The sequence below is a fragment of the Lactuca sativa genome, chromosome 5 (genome assembly GCF_002870075.4).
Source record: "Lactuca sativa cultivar Salinas chromosome 5, Lsat_Salinas_v11, whole genome shotgun sequence".
NCBI classification, from domain to species: domain Eukaryota; kingdom Viridiplantae; phylum Streptophyta; class Magnoliopsida; order Asterales; family Asteraceae; genus Lactuca; species Lactuca sativa.
Window position 1 is genome coordinate 152,768,233 of NC_056627.2, and position 16,290 is coordinate 152,784,522.

At 35.2% G+C, this 16,290-nt stretch overlaps 1 long non-coding RNA gene across 1 annotated transcript; it reads left to right on the forward strand.

Annotated features, from left to right (window-relative positions):
* Positions 1 to 1,409: 1,409 nt before the first annotated feature.
* On the forward strand, positions 1,410 to 2,705 carry LOC111890458 (uncharacterized). The gene is made up of 3 exons (XR_008224003.1): positions 1,410 to 1,494; positions 1,574 to 1,652; positions 1,750 to 2,705. It is a non-coding gene; the product is annotated as an uncharacterized LOC111890458 (long non-coding RNA).
* Positions 2,706 to 16,290: the final 13,585 nt, after the last annotated feature.

Sequence of the window (16,290 nt, forward strand, 5' to 3'; positions counted from 1 at the left end):
CTGTATTGCCAACAAGCTTGACACCAACACCTAAAAGCTGGAAAAAACAATAACAGAAATAAAAATAAATGTAAGATTTGAGATAACAGATGCATAATTCACATGTCTACTTTTACCAATTTATTTTATGCAACATATATGCAGCTGACATGAATGAATTATACAACAAGTTAGGAGTAAAATAAGGGATGGTTGCATATTTAGTATGATAAATAAAGAGATTTGTGGCATAAGGGTGCATAAATAATAAAAAGCAAAAAGGAAGAGGAAAGCTGACTTACATAATCAGCAAATTTCTGAATTGGTGCTTTTAACATAAAATATAAGAGTGGTCCCGAAGGGATAGCTGGCAGCAAAAAATCTCAGGCAAAAAAAATTCTAGGAGAAAACAGTTAGTACCTCAAAAGCAATGGTTTTATAGGGTTAGGCATGCACCAGCAAGACAGGGACTAAGATTATAAGTGATGTGAATGGGACATAGTAATTAAAGGAATTTTTGTTACCATTGTTCCATGCATAGTGGTTGGGGTAGAGTGTTGTTCCATGTATAAATGTGTGTGTAGCCTCCAATATATTGCATCTTAGCTCCAACTTAACAGTTTGTGGATCCAATCTATGTAGATACCCAATATAGATGCCATTGGTCAGACCTGTTTCAGGAGTGCATCATCATGTCATTTTACATAGATGGTCATTTAAATTGCTGGTAATTAGCGTATCGGGTTTCCTTCGTAACACCATTGCTAATACTACAAACAGACCCACCTGAGATTTTGAGGGTGTTTTTTGGGCAACTTTCTTGGATCCCTTTGAGCCACCTTGTTGAATTGCAAAGTCAGCATGAATGTTGTCTAAGGACCAAAGGAGAAAAGAACTAAGGGCTTCCATGGATAGTTTGTTGATCCAATCAACTGAGGTTTTGTAAACAGCCTCAGGAATATGTGACACAGGATTCTGCACTTGAGAGAAAGTGGATTAGAAGCTTTGTGTGTGTGTGGAAAATAGTAAAAGTGTATATTTTGATACAAAAAGCACTGAATCATACACAAACAGGTTGAAATATTCAGATTTCAAAATCTTTATACCATGATATCATGTTAATTAGTAGAGAACACACTCACAGGGCCTAAAATTTGGCAGCATAAGTTCGAATCCTTTTGAATTACATTATATGAAGAGAGAGTCTAAGAGGAGAACTTACATCTGCAACCTTAGCAACAGGAGATTCTCTCAATAACTTTACCCAGGGAAATTGTGAAGCAGTCACGCTAGAAAATGCACGTCCAAAATACCAAGCCTCCTTATTTTAGACCATTACTTCTCATTCTATTCATTAAACCTGTCAGTTATGTTTCACAGTAATGAAACAATTATATCATTTAATTAACTGAAGTTGTTTTATGAATTGTAGGTGCACCACACTTGAGGGACATATTTTATCGTATGGGTTTATCTGACAAGGATATTGTGGCCCTCTCAGGAGGACACACTTTGGTAAGTTTCCACTCATTACTCGTTAGGAACATAAAACATGTTTATCATTTTGCTTCTTTCTTGATATGCATGCTACAAGGAAAAGCACATGCAGATAGATCAGGCTTTGATGGCCCTTGGACCAGGGATCCACTGAAATTTGATAACTCATATTTTGTGTAAAACTTGCTCAACCCTCATTTCCTTTATCTGTAATAAAATAATTAGTTTTTTTTTTTAACATGTCTTTAATTGCCCTGATTCTGCGGGACCAAGGAGCTTCTGAAAGGCGAATCAGAGGGGCTTTTGAAACTTCCTACAGACATTGCATTGCTGGATGATCCTGCATTCCGCCCTTATGTTGAGCTCTATGCAAAGGTAAATTGTGAAATTATTATTATTATATAATAATAACCAAATGTGATGCCAAGTAAAACTTTGATCTTTTATCCACCGGGTAGATAGGTTCTTCCTTCCACTGGAGACCTAAAAGTACACACTAAACGTGTGAATAAAAAGCCAAGGATAACATCATTATTTTTTATATACACATAAAAATAATACAAGTAGCTAAAACATGTCAATATACATGTCCACTGCAAAAAAATTCTCTTTAGTTTCAACGGGACCTACTCGCATACCTGCACCCCACTTTAACTATCCTCCCTTTATGTGGAGGATAACATCATCTTTTTTTTTTTTTTATCCTTGTCATGGGTAACAGTGAGCCATTACTATTTGTCCTTGATGCATTTAGTGAAAAGTACTAGTATGGTAGATACGAAATTTGCTTAGAGAGAAACTGTTGGAAGTTGATATGTAATTGCTATTTATCTGTTTCTTTCTTGTTTATTAGTTTCACTTTGTTTTATATTACAAATCGACTAATTGGACCTAAAAGATCACTACTTCCTTAGAAATGTTCCATTAGGCCCTGTTTGTTATTTAGTAACACCATTTCAATATATTAATAATGGCAAATATGTAATTCTTACCCAAAGTTTTTGAAAATATATATTAATTTTTTTTAATGGTCTGACTATAACTTGGACGGCTATTATTTTACTTAAGGCAGCAATATTGTACTTGTACATATGATATAAGCAGTCACGTGGTAGGAACCTACCCATAACAACTAAAATGGGAACATATAAACAATCAAACATTAAAGTCACTAAAAAGACAGTTGTGTGATTGGTTTTAAGCTGGACTACCTTAGATTATTGGTTTTGACAGTTGTTACAGAATTTCAGCAGAATCTTATAAATTGTTGATTGTATAAGGAATTAAAGTAGAATCCAAAAAAGTGGGATGGGGTCATACCTGTAACTTTGAGGCCACGATGGGTTTAAGGAACTAGGTTTTCTTTGATGTTGAGGGTTATCGTCAGAATAATTTGAAAATTCTGAATCATTCCCATCGTCTTCACCTCTAATGGAGTCCTTGTCTCCCTCCTTGAAATTGAGCACAAGTCTAAAACAAAAGAAATATGATGAAATTGAACACAGGGCCTAAATTCTTTGAGAAATTTTCAGAATTCAATGAAGAACCATACATGTTCAACAGAAAAATCATAAATCAAAACCTATATATTATCAAAAAATCGGACCTGATGAGAAGAGGAAAAAGGAAGAAGCGTACCTGAGGAGAAGGGGAAGGAGACTTCAAAAAATTGGAACAGATGAGAAGAGGGTCGTCGACGATTGGTTGTTGCGGGAGAAAAAAATTGGCGTTGAAGTAGGAAAAGAAACGATGGAGTCGCTGATTTCTTCCTTTGGTAGGGCAAGGGTATAATTGGAAACCCTTCTCCCTTTCTTCTGCCTTTCTCAGTCAGTCGATTTTTTCCATCTTACCCGATTAGATTAAGCTTTCCGAGTCAGATACACAAATTTAGTTCATCAAACGTCTTTATCTGACCGGGTCATCAAAAAAAGTCGTTGATGTCTGAGATTCGATACCTTTAACCAAGAAATCCCTAAATCTCTATGAGATAGGAGCGCCGACACCTCGATCGATTTTGTTGAGAAGCATCGAGCATAACACTAAATCTTTTGGGAGTCGCAGTCGCATGCCAGGAGAAGTGAATGTGATGTTGCAGTGGTCTGTTAGAGATAGACAGAAAGGAGGGACATGGATGGAGGAAAAGGGTAGCCTGGTGGTTCTAGGCCAAAAAACCTTTGATCAATTTCAAGGCCTGGTGACCAAAAAACCTTCGATTTCACTAAGAACCGGAACCCTAGTTCCAACAATAGTCGATTTTTGGTATTTGATTGAGAGAGAGAGAGAGAGAGAGAAGAACGATTGAAAGAAGGTAGAGGAGAGCTTGGCGGGGTTTTTAATTTTTTCAGAATTTCATTTCCCCCTTTCCGCCACTATTAAAGGATGGAACGCGCGTTCCATTAAAAAATATAAAGCGACAACCTTAGACGACGCGCATTTTATTATAGGTGCCCTCCGTGTTTTTTTTAGACACTAATTTAAGGGCGCGCAATAATGCGTGTCTTCTATCCTAAAATTTTTTGAAGAGATGACATTTTTCTAATGTCACTCTCCTTTGCGTAACATAGATCAATGAGCGTCGTATTTTGCGCGTCGTAAAAGGCCTTTTTTCTTGTAGTGTACGTTACCACATGAAGTCATCCGCCGCCGAACGTTTCCGCCGTTCAGGTTTGGGGGTGTGACATGAACCTATAGTATAGTAGGGTCCTTCGTTGCCTTTTTCCATTATGAGGTCAAACTCCTTTGGATTCGTCGTCGTTCTTCTCTGTTGGACAGTCCCTCTTGAAGTGTCCCATTACACCACATAGATGGCATATTCGAGAGATTTCGACATTGGTGGTTGAAGTAATGTGCTGGATCCGAGTCCTGCAACAATTGGTAGTATGTCCGTTCTTGTCACATTTAAAGCAGTGTAACGAACGACAACTACCCAGATGATGGAAGCTGCACTTATTGCATTTCGGTAGGTTTCTGGCATACTGCCTAGCTGGTGCAGGGACTATTGAGATACCAGAAGGGATGGTAGTAGGAGGTACAAATTTTGTGGCTGCGAAGGTTGCCGTAGGTTGTTGCCTTTTGCTCGCCCCTTGGGTGATTTGCCTTTAGCTTTAGCCCAGAACTTTTATTTGTTATTCTTGGGCTTCGGATTCGGGGTGTCGTGGTAGTTTGTTGCTCGTTGAGGTACTTTATTGTTACTTGGATTGGAATTATGGTTAACAATCCCGCTAACATTCGCGTTGTTAGCGTTAAGGTGGGTCAGAACAGCTGACACGACAGTCGAGACTGTAGCTTGAAAGGTAGCTGCATCAATCTGAAGAGTTGGTGTTTGGTTGATGGGTTGATCGTTTTTCTTCGGCCGACATGATTCTGTTACACGGAAAGAAAATGAATTTGTGAGCGAGTATGGTTGAACCTAGACGTAGTTCGATCGTTCATGTAAAGAGTAGAAGTATGTTCTTGAAGGTTTGACCTACATCCCTATGATGCAGTCCTAGTACAGATTAGAAGTAAATTAATAGAATGGTCTAAAAACGTTTATTATCCAAACCAGGGTATTATTGGTTGGTGGATAACATGATCCAACCTTTGAAAGAGACTTGGAAATGATTCTAGAGTTAAATTACCATAGTCCAATAACTTGACTAGATAGGGTTTTAGATAGACTCCAATGAAAGCATGATGAAAGCATTTGAACAAAGATTGACATGGAAGTTAGCCGACTGTCGATATCGTTGATGTTTAAGATGTAATAGGTTTGGGGAAATTGACCTTGTTGTAGGTCTTACATCATATTCAGAGTAGAAAAGTCTTTGACAGCATAAAGACTTAACTAAAAGTACTTACAGTACAAGGTAGTCACATAGAAAGTACTACACATAACATAGACATGAACACGGTTCTTTAAAACAAAGAAGGAAGTACTGGTGACGGTCACCCCTATGGTGAACCCTTAGTTCGGCTAGTTGACGTTTCATATCAAGCAGGTATCCTTCGTACACCCTCTAGCGTACTTGGACCTCTATGACTTCGGCTCGGGTTTCAGCTAGTGCTTGCAGTAGGGTCTCATGGTTTCTCTCAGACCACTCACTTGTGTGATCAAGGTCATTGGTGCGAATGGTATGCATTCTTGCATTGGCATTAACCTCTTCGATACATTGGAGAGCCATCATGCCTTGAATTTCGTTTCGGTCAACTCTTCGGATCAGGATTGGTAGAGCTTTGTCTGCTGAGCTCCCTTCGTTTACGTTGTAGAAGCTTCGGTCTCCATTAAACGGCATAGGTTGATCTTGCTCTTCGCTCCATGTTTCCAAGCATTCTACCCAAGGAGGCGTCGGACCATGAAAAGCGGGACGAGGGTTAGGATTTAGAAATGGAGGTACCGGGGGTAGGTTCTCAACCTCGGGTTCAGAGTTATCACCATCCAAAAGCTCTTCAACATGGTGATCATTCAAAGGGATTGGATGATCATTCTCGGGTTCTTCTCCAAACCATCCAGCATTGTCTTCGTTCGGAAGGTACAGGTTGCCGTCGGGATGGAGTCCAGCCATGTTATCTACGCGAGAATTAGGGTAAGGAAATAGTTATTAGACAAACTAACTAGATAATTATTAAAGGATTTTCCTTAGTTACATCACTATTTGTAAAGTTCATACCAGTCATATGAAATCAAAACAGGACAGGCCTTCGAATAAGTGACCTTAACTCCAAATTCACAAGGAACAGAGGTAAAGTTTTTAGACTTGTTTCCACATCACAGCCATTCTTGGACACATGCTAATCACTCCTCGGACCAGCATAGTTGATCAGGCTATGCCACTCCCAAGACTGACAATACATCCCTGAGCTTACCTGTGATATTGAACAATCGTAATACTTTTGTTCTTGTCATTGTGACATAGATTTTAGTATGAATGCAGACACATATACTTAGTTAAATATTTTATTATTTAAAAGTATAAACTCCTGGTCAGAGTATTTTAATCCCATTGTGTTTATAGTTCGTATATCTTTTATGGGTTGATACACTCAATTCACTATAAACAATGCTCAGATACCAATCTATCACACCCCAAAACCGAGAACAGCGGAAACGTTCTGGGGCGGAGGACGTCATGTAATGTATCATAATAACGTAAAGTAGTAAACAAGCAACAACATCATCCATTGCATTAATAGTATAATTTTAATTACAAGTGTGTTCTTTCATAGTATAAGACAACAAAATAAATAATCAAAATAAAAGAGGAGTCTTGATTTCTCCGTCTTCACAAAACCTGGTCGTCGTACTTGTCTATTTGTGACTAGAGAATACAAGTTATTTTGAAAGCGAGTATCAGCAATAAAGCTGGTGAATTCATAAGTATTAATGTTTCTTTGATTTGTAAAAAGTGTAAAGCAAAGACTTGTAAACATTTAGAGAAAAGTATGAAAATGTTTGTAAGTAATTGTAAACATTTGAAAACCCGAGAAAATCCTATATTTCCTACTAGTATAAAAGTAGTCTTCTACCAAGACTCGACTATTTTGAAAGTAGTCTTCTACCAAGACCCGACTGTTTTGTAAGAAAGCATCACTGTAAATGTGACAGTTTTTCCCTGTTGAACTATTATTATAAAAGTTATAGTCTACCTCGTCGATTATGTGTACGAGTCATAATATAAAGGTAATAAGGAAAAATAGTTTATCTATATCAAATATATCCTACCTCGTCATTCATGTGAATGTGTCACAAAATAAAGGAAGGAGAATAATATAATAACTAAATATGTATTCTTTCGCATTAGGATATTCACGGCATGGAAACTCGCCGAACTGTACAACCGTGGACACCCGTCGACACCCCTTTTCCCTACTGTAGCTAACAGCTTTGGGTGTGGAATGGTATGTCCCAAAAGGTTTGTAACAGATCCTATGTAATAGTATCTATTAAACGTATTAAAGTAGATGTGTTCATGTAAGCGTATCTCTGTAAACATATCAATGTAAACATATCTCTGTAAGCGTATCTTTGTAAACGTATTCATGTAAGCGTATCTATGTAAATGTACTCATGTAAGCGTATCTATGTAAACGTACTCATGTAAGCGTATCTATGTAAACGTATTCATGTAAGCATATATATGTAAACGTATTCATGTAACATGTAATGTATTAGTATAGACTCATGAATGAACTGACTCTTGTGTGATTCCTTGTACTTGGAATTGTAAGTAGTATCTCCTAACTATACCTATTATAGTTACTAGTAATGTACGAGTATAACCGGAAGTATACCTTTGGTACCCAAAGGTGCTGAACTGACTAATGGAACCTTTATACCTATATATGTATACATGATATATAAATAATATTTAGACGACATTCGGACGAGCAACCGATGCCCTAAGGCCACATCCCAACGAGGAAAATGAAATAAAGCGAGCTAACCGTCCTAAGTCCTTTAAACATTATTTATATAACTATACATATGTAGGCATGAATTTGAAAATATAAAAGCGTAAAAGAAGTTTTGTAAAACCTTTGAAAAGTCTAATACTATGAAACGATGACCTGATGTCAGTTTATAAAACGATTGAAAGTATTTTGTTTGATAAGACAGTTTAAGTATAAGGAAAACCTTTGTTTGAAAACACCTTTGTAACAGAGTTTGAAAGGAAACTTACAGTGTGTAAGATAGTTTGATAAAGAGTTTTAAACATGTAAAAACATTCAAGAAAGTCATTTGAAGAAATATGTTTGGTAAAATAGTTAACGTATAGTAAATCCATTTGCGCTAGTTATTAATCACATGTGATTGATATAATAACTAAACATGATTCAACTTGTATTCCCCCCATAAAGCATTTATAAACATTTAAAAACATTTAAAAGGTTAATTAAGGGGTATGAACTCACTTGATTGATTGGGAGAAAGCGAGATGATAATCGAGTAGAACTTCGACATGGAAGAGTTGATTTTCTCGGGATTCTCGGGAATCTCAGGAATCTCAGGAATCTCGGGAGTGTAGAACCTTCCTTCAGAACTTGAGTGTGAAAACTGGGGCTTCGGGATGGCTTTTCGGGGTAATTACGCAGAGTAACAGCACTTGGATAGAAAGAGATGAGCACCAAACCCCGCACCCTTAAGCTTCTATTTATAGGGGCATTTCTAGTGTGTCACGTCGTGGCCATCTGTGCCACGTCGTGGTGATCAAAATCTCATCCTCTTCCATTGATGGGGCACCCTCAGTCACTTTCTGGGTCGCGGCCAACTGTGCCACGTCGTGGCAGACCTGACAGCCTCGGATTTTGAGCCTTAAACTTGTAAAATCTGTAACTTTCGCGTACGAGCTCCGTTTTCAACGTTCTTTATATGCACGTGTAGGTGAGAATATAATCTACAACTCTCGTTTAGACTTCGTCGGCTAATTTTGATTTATTTTTAATTATTTATTTTTAACAGGACGGGACTGGAAAAGCCCGTTAAAAATCCATAACTTCTTCATCCGGCGTCCGTTTTTGCCAGAATTTTTACCGTTGCGCTACTTTGGTTGAGACCTTCGATTCTTATTTAGGTTGTTTCGGCCAAAAGTCTCTCGATCTCTATTTCGAGTTTTTCGCTGTCTACTACTATATATGGATCTTGGAAAAATCATAACTTCCTCATACGAAGTCAGATTTGGACGTTCTTTTTATGTACGCTCACGGTTTAATGATATCTAAAACTTTCATTTAGATACTTAATGCTAAAAAAACTATTACATCGAAACTTCGCACTTTTACGTCTATCCGTATTGTTGGTTCTGTCGGGAATCTTAGAATGGTTATAACTTCTTCGTTATAACTCGGATTTTAGTGTTCTTTATATGTATGAAAACCTTGTTATGATTCCTACCACTTTATTTAACCCAAATAAGATTTAGGAAAGTTATATTTTGACCTAAATTTGACTGGTGTTACATTACATTGTCTCGAAATATCGGGTTGTCACATTTGGAGACTAGATTTGTCATTAGGTTAACCATAAATCGCTGTCACACCAGCTCATGCATTTTAAAGATGCTTCCTAGCTACTACCTAGAACATGTTTCCTCCAAAATTAGTAGGTAAGGATTGTATTAGGCTGAAGGGAGTGTATAGGTTCGTTAACATATATTGTGTAATATTTCATATTTTATCTTCCACCACCATGTTATGTATTATGATACATGTATACATAACATTTCATAGAGTTTTTATCTCATATGGTTGTGTCGCATGTTATATTATGTATCACTTCGATTTTAAAAATTCAAAAGCACGTTCCAAATCCTTATGTGTTGCTTCTTGTCTTCTCTTAAATAACTTTTCTCTTGGTTCCATTAGGTTGTATCGCAATGTCTTCACAAATATGGAATATGCAAGATATATTACATTTATAAGGTAATACTCAAACTTCTAATTGTTTTCATTCACCGTGAAACGAGCATCAGATGTCTTTCCTAACAAAATATTGTTGAATATTGGAGATTGATAAAAAAAAACATTGATATCATTGTTAGAACCCACGACTCAAGAATAAACATGATAAATCGATAAATCTTTGGAAGAAACAACCTTTAATACCAAAGAAGACTCTCTCTATGATGACAACTTGCAATCTGTCGTCTCCACGTTTGGGGACAATTTCTCTATTTCCAATATGTGCAATCATTGCTTCCAATCATATTGAGAAAAACATGTCTTCCTTCGTGTCAAATACAGTTGTTACATATAATGCAACTAAGGTTTTTGCAGATAAACATCCTTGAAAGTTTCAACAAAATATTTTGACAATCTATACAAACTTTCTCTTTCAGTTATTTCAAATATTCTCATATAATCGTCAATTGAATCGATTGACTCCTCGTAAGCCATTAACCAAATTATCGAAACACATTTCTCAATTGGAAAAAAGATACCTAAACATATATTTAATATATATATATATATATATATATATATATATATATATATATATATATATATATATATATATATATATATATATATATATATATATTACAAAAATATATATTTAATATGTATAAAAATGAATGAAAAGGTACCTGCTTTCCAAAGCGCTAACTATCCATACAAAGACATTCTTACTCAAACGATACCTTATTTTGAAATCCTTTAATTAGTAGATACATTTATCCGCATTGTAATCGCAATATAGACGTCTGTGTCCTTGCTCGCGATTTATGTTTAACATCGTGCGTCTTCTTAGAAGAGGGGCTACATTTTCATCCAATAGCTCATTAATATAATACTCGTACATCATGGTATGAACATATCATCATCGTCAAATATAAAGAAAGAAAAGAATGGTGTGAATAAATTTTGGTAAGATGGTATGTATTTATCAAGGTTCTAAATAACATAAGGCGTGATTTGGCGGCAATGTCAAACCTCAAGCTTTTCCGAGCCTTGGTGAGCCACGTCGTTTGTAAGATGTGACTTAAGGCAGCAATTTTGTATATAATTAATATTTTTATATGTATTTTCAACTATTATTCTATTTTATACACATATATGAGTTAAGGCGACATTTAAGTAAAGTTTGGTGGCATGCATAAGCCTTGGAACCATGGCGCATGACAAACTTTTTAGAACCTTGGTATTTATAGGTAAAAAAATACTAATTATTTTTAAAAAAATTACCGTTCAATGGTTACATGAGATTTTCAATTGGTTTCTTCTCCCGTTGAGCTACGTTACCATGGCAACAAGAAAATACTATTAGAATGTAAGATCATATTTAGTGGAAAGAAAAATGTGTCATACTCTCTTTCGAAAAAAAATGCATCATACTAATACATATTTGGTTTCTTTAACAAATTATTAAGGGAAAATGTCGTATTAGCCTATCAAACTTATCGTGTTTGTTTTAAAAGGTCATCAAACTTTTTATTTGTACATTTAAGAAACGAAGTCCGAATTTACCGTTTTAAAAGGTTCTTATTTGACCTGATACCAGGTAACCAGGTAAAATGTGGTGACGTATACTTGATAAATAGGCTTAACACTTAAGAGGTTTGATGTAGGCCAAATTATTCTTTCAACCATTTTGTCGAACACCTTCTATGCAATTCTTATATCTCTTTTTTCTAACACCTTTATGCATTTCTTATTTCCCCCGTTAACTGTTAATCCTTTACCGCAAACCCATTAACTAGAATAGCTTAATTTTAGCAATCATTATGTATGAATAGAGGAGAAAAGCATAATTATTAAAGGGAAAACCTAATTATATTCTTGACATTCTATTCAATTGAATACACGATATCAATTGGGTATTAAACAAAATCCCTTACTATATCCAGTTATTTCACTAGCCTATAAAAACCCGCTTCCTTTATCCGAAGGTGTGAAGCAATCATGCAAATTGATCCACTTGTCGTGTTCTTCAACAAAGATGCATTTTGCTTTGCCTGTTTTGATGTCAAACTTGAGGAGCTTAAGTTTGGAATGTGACCTGTTTAATACTTGGGAAATTAGGGCATGTCCATACATCCAGTTGACTCTAGATAAATACTCTTTTTCACCATCGGTCCCACTCCCACAGCAACAAAGATCGATCCAGGTGACGACCCCACCAATAATAGGGACAACACCAAGACGATCCTTCACATTTGTGGCCCCCACAAAAGGGTAGGCGTGTTCTTCTTGAGCCTCTGAACCAATTCACGTTTCTGGTACGCTGATTCACGAAGAAGATGAATTGGATTGTTCCAATTCACATTTCTGGTGCTTCGATTTGCATGTCTGTCTGGTGTGCCGATTCACAAAGAAGATGTATTGGATTGTTCCAATTCACCAAGAAATGATTCTAAAACTTGAAGTACTTGAACTTAGTTTTAGGGATAAGTTTGGAGAGGGGAAAACTGTTATAGTGAGAGGAGGTTGGAGGAGATGAGACTAGCAGTCTGAGAGATTAAAACATGTTATAGTGGGTCAAGTGACCTTTTTAACAGGTCAAATAATAGTTTATTCCCTAAATGTAAAAAAAAAAAGTTTGGTGACCTTTTAAAATAAACATGAAAAGTTTGATGGGCTAATATGACATTTGCACAATTATTAGCCAATGAATCAATCAATTAAGATCATCACACTAAAATCGTAATGCATTTGGTTTTTAAGCAAATTATTACACTGATGTGCAAAGTGTAAAATTATGATCAAAAGCAAATTATATTGAAAACTACAAAACCACATAACAATAAACTCGGAAGTTTAAAGTCGTAATCATATTATTATGGGGTTTTTTTGACACCATTTTATTATCATAAAAAGTTCTTGATACATTCATAGTTTTTTTTTTTTTTTAAAAATGAAGTGTAATAATTTTGTGATAAAAATTATGTTATGGGGTGTATTTTGTGATATTAGATAACCATTTTGTAAACTATGCAAGAAGAGAAGTAAGAGGATGTATTTTATTAAATCTTTTTAAAGTTTGCCTTCTATATTTCCTCACATTTATCTTCATTCTCCAAGGTTTCCAAAGCCCCAAATCACTGAGATTTTCAATTGGTTGCTTCTCCTGTTTAATTTTGATCCTGGAACAACATTATAGTAAACAAACCTAATAACAATTATATTGTATGCACATTATAAATCAATAAGAATATACTATGAGAATATAAGATCATATTTAGTGAAAAGAAAACTACATCATAGTAAACAGACCCAATAACAATTATATTGTATGCACTTTGTAATCATAAATCAATAAGAAGATAATATGAGAATGTAAGATCACAATTAGTGGAAAGAAAACTACGTCATACTAATACAAGTTGCCATATAACAAGAAGTATGGATAGTGTTCCATGGCGCTTAATGTCGTTGAGGCATTGGCACGTAGGCTCCTCCACGACGTTTATGGCTCGTAGACACTAGTCTAATATTATTCTACTTCATTTTTTTTCTCTTTTTCTCTCTCTAGAAAATGTTTAGCATACTTATTTTGTCCAAGATCACAATATTTTTCCCTAGAAATGTCTATACGTTCGATCACTATTTTTTTCATAAATTTATATCAAGAACTCTACTATTGAGTTTTATTGAGCTTTGGTTAAGAAGATCACAATGTTATCATGAAAGGTTTTTCACTTTCATTCTCTTACACTATAAACAAAATATTTCTCACATAAAACCCTGTTTTTTTTCTTCAGAATAACATGTTGTAAAGCTTCTGTAATTTTATAATAATTTTATATATATTTTGAGACATGTATGACATGTTCTTCAAAGTAAATTAGTTTGACAAAATTGCAAAATGGCTTTTATGGCTGTGAAAAATATGTGGTCTTAGTCTAAAAAAATTTGATGGGACATCACTAGTGTACTTGTGGAAACCTTTTGTCATTTTGGTTCTAATGATTGGCATTCTTTGTGTTTTTGGTCCAAGCTCAATCTAAAATGACAAATATGCCCAAAGATAATTTTTTTTTTAAATTTATTATAATTATTTTAATTTAAAAAAACAAAAAATAAAACATCACCCACCCTACCCACCTCCATTTATCTCTCTTCTCAACCACCATATCGAACTTACCCCTTGATTGTAAGTGCTGGATAAAAATAAGAAGTTCAATTTCATTACATGTCTGCCCATTTGTGTATGTATAATTATAGCAAAAATCTACCTTATTAATTCATAATGACGGGTAAAACAAGAACCAAAGAATAGAGGTAGGGGTCGTGTGTAACTGTAAGTCTGTTGGTATGTATTTCACTTCTTTTCTTAAATCGATTCCCAAGTGAGCCTCAGAAATATTTAGATCAAAATCAACAAAGATCATATCATTCGTCAAACTTTTCACCATTTTTTGAAAAAAAAAACCTAACCCTAGCATCGTATGGAAACCATAACTCGAGTGCATGTCTGCAAAAATCCTCTGCCACCACCGTTTAAACGCGTGGTTAACGGAACCTTATGACCATCAGAGTTTGAGATGCTCGATGCTGCCATGGTGGTTGCGGGAAACAGTGTAATGAAAGTATAAGGTTGTGATGGTGATTCATAACGATGATGGTCAGTGTGGTTTTTACTTCCATGGCATGGAAACAACGTTAGTCTTATGGTAAATAGATATACAATGATGGATATGGTTGACGGTGAGTAGTGGTAGTGAACAATGATGACAGATGGAGATGGAGGTGTAGTGATCTTGAGAGTGTGTGTGTATATTTGTATATTTTGAAAAGAGATAGAAATAAGTGTGTAACACCTTGTTTCTAGTATGTTGTTCGCTATCCGATCTTCTTAAAGTTAAGTATGATTTAAGGTTTTTGGGTGGATCGTGACGCGACTTCTTGGTGATCATGGCATGACACATATCGATAAGTAGCGACGCGATCATGTATTGGTAGCGAAGCGAAGCCGCCACAACCTAAAACCTAGGAACTTATCTTCTATGGTTTTACATTTTCTCCAACCTCTTTCTCTAGAAAAAACCATTGAGTGAACCTTAGCCTCTATTTCCTTCTTCCTTGTGTTCTTGGTGGGTTTTGGTGGTCTTTGAAGAAGAATCTAAATCCATGGTGTCTAGTGAAGCAAACTCCATAGATTTTCTACCTTCCAACTCCCTCTTCAATCTCTGTAGGTGATAAAGTCTCGAGCTTTATGGATAGTTATGTCTAGATCTAGTATTTAGATTGTATTGGTCCGTTTTTGTTGTGATACAATGGAATTTGGGGAATTCTAGGTCCAAAGGCAGTATTAGTTGTTATTTTGGACCTTTTATGGAGATCTAGTTAATTTATCATTAGATGTTATCGTACAATACATGTGATTTAATTTAACTTGGAAATAGTAACTTGAAGGCTTTATTACCCTAGGCTCTTCTTAATTGGTATAATGGCTAGAGAAGCTCATAACACATTTTTTAAAATTAAAGTTATAAATAAATGAAGCATATAATTTATGAAAATCAAATAGCTTTCGGATTTAAGAACCACAAAAAAAAAAGGAAATTGATATGTTTTCATTACCATTATGGAGGAAATACTTTCATGATTTAAGTAAAATGAAAACAAATCTATAAACCATTTTTCTTGCTAATTTGAAAATCTATTACTTAACCAACAAATTAGCCAACTACTTAAACATTCATTCATCTAAACTCATGATTAAAGGAAAATAAACGTAAAAATATGATTAACTAGAAAATATTTTCTTAAACTTCAACCACAATTTTATAACAATCTTCAAAATAACTAGTCATCAATGCGTTAAATCAATATCAACCAACTATAAACTTAGCCTAAAATGGCTAAGATTAAGGAAAAGTAAAATGTTTTAGTAGTACCCAACATAATCCAAGCAAAATGAGATGGAAATCCAAAGTTTCATGTGTTCATTTGTTCTTTAAAGCTCCAAAATCTCTAGAAAAAATGCTCTTAAATCTTAGAAGTGTGCAACAGGACCAAACTTCCCCATATAGCCATCAAAAATAAAATCCATAAATTGCCCTTGCAGGAGCTACTCGCCCGCATAAGTTGTAGCGTAAATTCTCACGTGGCCTTATGAGTTGAGCTAATGGAGAATTTTTGCAGCTTGTCTCTTTTTCCTGTTTGGTTGTCTTTATCTTCTAGCTTTGACTTTGTTTACTAATCATAAGAACCCAAATACCACATCACTTAGCCCATAACAAATAGGTACAAGCCCTAGAGTTTCATAACACAAACATTTCAAACTTCCATCATATTCCATTATTAATTAATCCCAAACTTTATCCATCTAACTCCATAGTAAGCTCCAGTGACATTGGTCTTAAATCCAACTCTCTTCGATAGCCACCACCAAGT